The sequence below is a fragment of the Chaetura pelagica genome, unplaced genomic scaffold (assembly GCF_000747805.2).
Source record: "Chaetura pelagica isolate M959 unplaced genomic scaffold, ChaPel_1.0 scaffold21, whole genome shotgun sequence".
Lineage (NCBI taxonomy): Eukaryota > Metazoa > Chordata > Aves > Apodiformes > Apodidae > Chaetura > Chaetura pelagica.
This window is the reverse complement of record NW_009952251.1, coordinates 4,010,125-4,016,202: the sequence shown is the minus strand read 5'-3', so window position 1 is coordinate 4,016,202 and position 6,078 is coordinate 4,010,125. Positions and strand designations below refer to the sequence as shown.

General features: G+C 37.0%; 1 non-coding gene across 1 annotated transcript; it reads right to left on the bottom strand.

The window, feature by feature from the left end:
- Positions 1–4,782: 4,782 nt before the first annotated feature.
- TRNAS-GCU lies at positions 4,783–4,864 on the bottom strand. Its single transcript has one exon. It is a non-coding gene; the product is annotated as a tRNA-Ser (tRNA).
- Between the last annotated feature and the right edge of the window lie 1,214 nt (positions 4,865–6,078).

Genomic DNA, 6,078 nt, shown 5'->3' with positions numbered 1-6,078 from the left:
GTTCTTACTAAAGCTACCAAGAGATTAATGAAACCAACAGGACATGTACTGAAAAACAAAGACGTAAAGGCAAAGAAGCAACACATCATGCATGCCTTTATACTTATTATTCAGTGCAGTACTTTGTTGCTTTGCTAAATTATTAGAATTTGTGTATTCTCTATCTTTTAAGTGTTCTCAGAATGAGTTAAGAAATAGGGGCATCTTCTTTGTTGAAGTAATGAATCTGTGTGGTATTATTAGTAGTACTATAAGGCAAATATGATCAGAAGTAAGGCTGAGAGTCTCAGGAAATCAACTACATAAACATCCCAAAATTAATCTAAGCAGTTATTTAGCTAGTAATTTGAATTTTCCTGTGAAATTTCTAGCTCTTCTATCTGCTGCTCATATATTCTTACAAGAGAAAGAAGCTTCCTGAAGTCCAGCCTATACTTTTATTTCTTGTCTGACATATTCTGAAGAGTAGATTATTCTACTTTTCCTTAGCAGCAGCAGTTTACATATTTATTCCTTTTTAATCCATATCATGGCTTTTGATGTAAGTAAAAACTTCCAGGCTGCTGATCACATGACTCTCTTCTGAACTTGCCTTTTGATCCACGTCTTAAGTGTCCCAGATCCTGAGGTTTTCCTGGTGCTGTCTGATGCACTTAGCTGCTTTTCATGGAATAGTCCTCTCCACATGCCTGCTGAAATCACATTGACATGTTCTTTTTGGAAAAGACGAAGATAGTGACAGCTTATAAGACAGCATTGTTTAATTTATTACCAACCTTTATGCCAAAGTGTGGAAGAAATAAAAAATACCTCCTTCAAACGTGGTTCCAGAAGCTATCCCTTCCCTGTAATAGTTGTCGTCGTATCAGCAATGAAATAGAGGTCTCTGCAATTTTCTTAACACTTAATCCTTTCCAAACCTCTGCAATCAAACCCATTCAAATCCAGTTCTATTACATCTGTTGCAGGTTTCAGTGGTTATGCTGCTATGTCCCTTTGCATGTTTTGAGAACTCATGGGAGTTGTTTAAGCACTCCATGGCCATGTGCATGTTTGCAGAGAAGGTCTATGGATTGTTAATATTAATAAACACTTAAACATTTCTGGTAAAAAAATAATTAGGTTTATAAGCATGAAAACGCCCTAGTGCTCAGAGAGCATGACAACAGATGTCACACAGCTCCTTGGTAAGCTTCTGTTACGATAAAATAAAGAAGCTGATCTTATTTTACTTTTAATAAAAACTTGTCATCTAATGTGATAGCACTAACAGCTAGCAGTGAAAAGTCAAAGAGAACAGCTCCCAGATGACTCATAGTATTTAGACAAACAGTTTGGCTGATTCTATAAGTAAAAAGGAAACCTAGAGTTAAGTCACAGACAGTCTGGTAGACAAAAGGGCTAACAGAATTTAAAAATAATCTAAATGGATTGTTCAACCTTTTCTACTCAGTGGGATCCACTGTATCAAAAGTGGTAACTGCCTTTATCTTTCAGAAATCTGATAGTGGATATTGCAGAAAAGTAAGCATTTTAAGAAATTATTCAAGTAGGCTTACCAAATCTATAAGGAGAATTTTTGAACAATCATTTAGAAAATTAACAATCATTTAGTAAGCTTGAGACAACCTCTTGGTCTATATGATAACATCTGCCCTACTGCAAGACATCCATAAAGCCTGGTGGATGTTGAGGTCTCCTGAACAGTGAATAGGAATGGAAAGGAACCTGATAAACTGAATAAAAAGCTCTTTCCAATTAAGAAACAAGGTCTCTTTGGCTTTTGCTTTGACCCTAAACAGGGCAAGGATTTGGCAAGGAAAATTTATGAATTGTTCTAGTAGAAAAAGTACAATGGTTTTTTATTCCCTTGTATCTCAAGAGCTAAAAATAAGGCTGAAGTTATTGCTCTTACTCAAATTGCTACAAAGATGTTAATTTAATAATTTAGTTCTACTTTTTTCTTTATAAATAACCTGACTCAAATAAGTCTTCTGTATACAGCTCCACCTTTCCCCATGTAAGCCCTTGCTGCACTTCACTAGCTAGTGTGTCCAGCTCTGTAAGGAGCGGGTGTATACTTTGACATGGTGGTTGAACAATTAATAAAATCAGTTTTCCCTGAAAGCTCTATTTAACTAGCTTTAAATGACTGGGGAAAAAAATTGTTGAAAGCAAGATCGTGACTTAGAGCAGAGCCTTCAGCAAGAGCTAATGATAAAGTTGCTCTCATCTTAAGAAAGTAAAAAGCTCAGATGATAAAAAGGCTGAAATCACAACTTTAGTATTGATTTTGGTGGAGTTTGCCAATTTATACTTCTCCATCTCCAAGTTCCTTCTCCATCTCTCTCTCTCAGTATCTTTAACTTGACTTGTATCATCAAATTGTTGTGATGGTCTTTTGAATCTTTAAAGTTATTATCTGACTGTCTTGCCTGCATGGTTGCTTCAGCATTACCTGAAAGTGTAGATCCACCCCTTCCACCCTTCATGTAGTTCTTGGATTTGAAGTAGGTTTGGTACGTGAATGAGAATATAGATCGGATAAATCCATCACATGTTTTGTCTTTTCCTAGATGCTCTATCTCTTTTTGAAGAATTATACAGAGAATCAAATAGATAAAAGAAGTGGCCGTGTTATCTGTATCTGCAGAACCTGTCCAGAGATCATCTGGTAGTTTGACTGTTGGACATACGTACTTTATAGCTTTCAATCAAATTAATCTGCTTTGCTTTGTTTTCCTGCAAATGAAGTCACATATAATTGCAAAGTCACCAAAAATCATTTTCTTTCTTAAACTACTAGAATACAATAGTAGACAACTGGAGTTGTCAGAAACCTGTCTTTAAGGTACTGCAGAAATAACCTTGACTTCAATTATTTTTTTTTTCTTTTTAAATTTGTTAATGCCAGCATGAAAATGTGCATTTCTGTTCATACTGACATTCCTGTAAAGGATATACAACTCAGCATAAAATGTTTTACATATTTTTTTACATTTGTGCTTACTAAATGTTAATGTACTAATGTGCAGGATAGTGACATGCTAGCTCCAGGTCTGCTTTTCTTTCTCAAATGCACAAAGAGCTGAAGTACTCAGAGAGTCTTAGTGAGTTTAAATCAACATAGATCCACTGATTTTAATGAAGTTATGCTAATTTACACTAGCAGAGGATGTACTAAATCCCTGAAGAACATACGTTCCTCTTGATTACATTTTGCTGTTAGGTATAAGCATTGTTCCCTTCCGACACAATCGCTGCCCATTGTTCTTTCAATATAAATACATTCGCTTTAAAGTATGCAATCACTACATAGTTTTCAATGTTTAGTAGGGCCTGAGAAGATACAAAGGATTAAAGAAATTTCAAGGTTGCATTAACTACTTCCAATTTTTTTAATTTTACAGTTGGGCTAAGTCTCTATGAGCACATTAAGCTTGATAAGACCATGGAAACATGCTCCAGTCACACTGGTAGCAAGGGTTGAAGCTGATTGTTGAACACCAGAGTACAATTACTACTTTTCAGTGCCGGTTAAAAACGTCTCAGCTAATAACTGACAAATATAAAGCTACAGTAAATTCCTCAGCAGAATTACAAGCTATGTATTGAGAAGCTCGTATTTCTGTTCATTAGCTACGTTTGGCATCAATTAGGGTAGCAAAACATTTAGCTGCATAGTATGAAATGAAGTAAACAGCATGCCAGTATTAAAGACACCAGTAGGAAAAGAGTTGAGTTAAAGAACTGCCAAAACTTAATATCAAGCGGTAATGACCCATATATCAATTAAAGTACTGCTGTGTGAGGCTAGGTCAGATTCAGGAAGATTGAGAAGGCTTGTGTTGCTTACACTTAAATTTTGCATTTGAAACTGACAGAGTAAAGGAGTCAAGTATTAAAGGAGAGACAGTATGGAGGCACCGCTCCACCCTCATCTTGTAAAGAGGGGAAAGGTGAGGCAGGAGTGGGATGTGCTGAAAGTGGTCCAAGAGGTTTGTGGAAGAAAGAGGAAATTAAACAGAATTTCAGTGCTAGACACTCAGCAGAAAGCTGTACCTTGATTTCTGGTGTAATAATCAAGTCAGTTTTTGCTATCCTTGAGGGCAACCGGAATTAATCTTTATTCTTCATTGATCATAAAGCATCTAAAACCCAGTCATTTGATATAATTTGTAATAGCCTCAGGTTTGCTTTTATTGTCTTGCTACAGCCTGGATGCCAAAAAGTCATTGACTGAGAGCAATATTGGGAGCATGCCCCTTTCCTCAATTTTTTTTGCCCTTGATAGGCTCTCTAAAACAGAGTTTAAATTCTAGTTGTTAGCAAGATAATTCTTCATGCTTTCTTAAATTGAGGTGCCCAAAACTGAACACAGTACTTGAGGTGGGGCCTCACCAGTGCCCAATACAGGGGGAGGATCACTTCCCTAGACCTGATTGCAACACTATTTCTAATACAGGCCAGGATGACCTTCGTCTTCTTGACCACCCAGGCACACTGCTGGCTCCTCTTCAGCTGCCCGTCGATAGCACCCTGAGGTCCCTTTCCACCAGGCAGCTTTCCAGCCATTCTTTCTCCAGCCTATAGCATTGCATGGGGTTGTTATGGGCCAAGTGGAGGACCAAGCACATGGCCTTGTTGAAGCTCTTACAATTTGCCTTAACTCATCCATCCAGCCTAAGTCCCTCTGTAGAGCCTTCCTGCCCTCATGTAAATCAACACTGCCACCCAATTTAGTGGCATCTGCAAACTTATGAGGTAAAACTTGACGCTTCCCAACAAGGATGGGATTTGAATCCATGCATGCAGAGCACAATGAATTAGCAGTCCATCACCTTAACCACTCAGCCACCTCGTCCACATAAGTGGTTGTCATCCTTGTTTTTGAAAGCTGGACCGTGACCTTGGCCCACTTACCTCCACACGGTTGTAAATAGTAAAATTTGTAGTTAATTGAATGCTGTATCAGTGAGGAACCATTAGAAAATGGCAGAACCATGGCATGTCCCTTCTTCCCTGTCTTTACTAACATGTCCTGAATTATCAGGAGACAGTTTGCATAGAAACACCTAAAGCTTTTGACAAGTGGCATTTGTTTCATTAAAATACCTGAAGTCCTCCCCATAGCTGTCACACCAGCATTCCTAGCTAAGCTTAGATAGCTAAAATAGGCAACATATGTTTCACATAGAAAAGCATGTTATGTGTGCAAGACCCTCTGCATCAAAGAGAAGGCAAAAACCAGAACAGTAATGTATACTAATCCAGAACAAAATGGAGAATGTATGCAGTACAGGGACAGCTTTGCCCTGTTAGCAGTGGTAATTGAGGAAGAGCCTTTTAAGATCAGAGTAATGTGAAGATAAAGATGACTTGTGAATTGAGAAAAACATGATAAAGATGTCTCTTCAAAATAATTTCCAAGCATTCATTGTCTCTTACTTTAGCTGATTGATTTAATTCATCAAATTATCCAATTTTGAATATATTGTCCCTTTTAAAACTGTATGGTGCATTGTAGTAAGCACACTAACAAGATCGTTCTGGAGAAATCAACTTCCAGAAACCTAAGGATTTAAGTATGTGCTTATCTTTCAGCATGTTAGGAATCCTACTGAAGCTAAGGGGGATTATTCACCTACTTACATTTTGTACAACTTTATGTATTTTGCTGAATTAGAGCCAACAAGATACTAACTTCATCCCAAAAAAACCCAAAGTGCTTTCAGGAAACAAAGTGTATGCATCCAATTCCGTGTAACAAGGGAGAATTTCTGGTGGAATGCAGCATTCCATTATTATATTGCTGTCTAGCTAGCATGACTGATGGATTGATCATTTTTGGTGCAATCCAGCAAAATTCAAATCAGCATTTTTCTTAGTAGCAAATGTAAACCAGGCATTACCTGAAACAGATATTAATACAATATTCAATAAATTGAAGTAGTTATTTAATGCTCTTTGAAGCAAATATTTATTTTTATTACATGTGTGTCAGTATAGTTACTAACACTATTAAATTAATCTTTGCTAACAGTTTTGGGTTCTGTTAATATTGTAATTGAAATATGA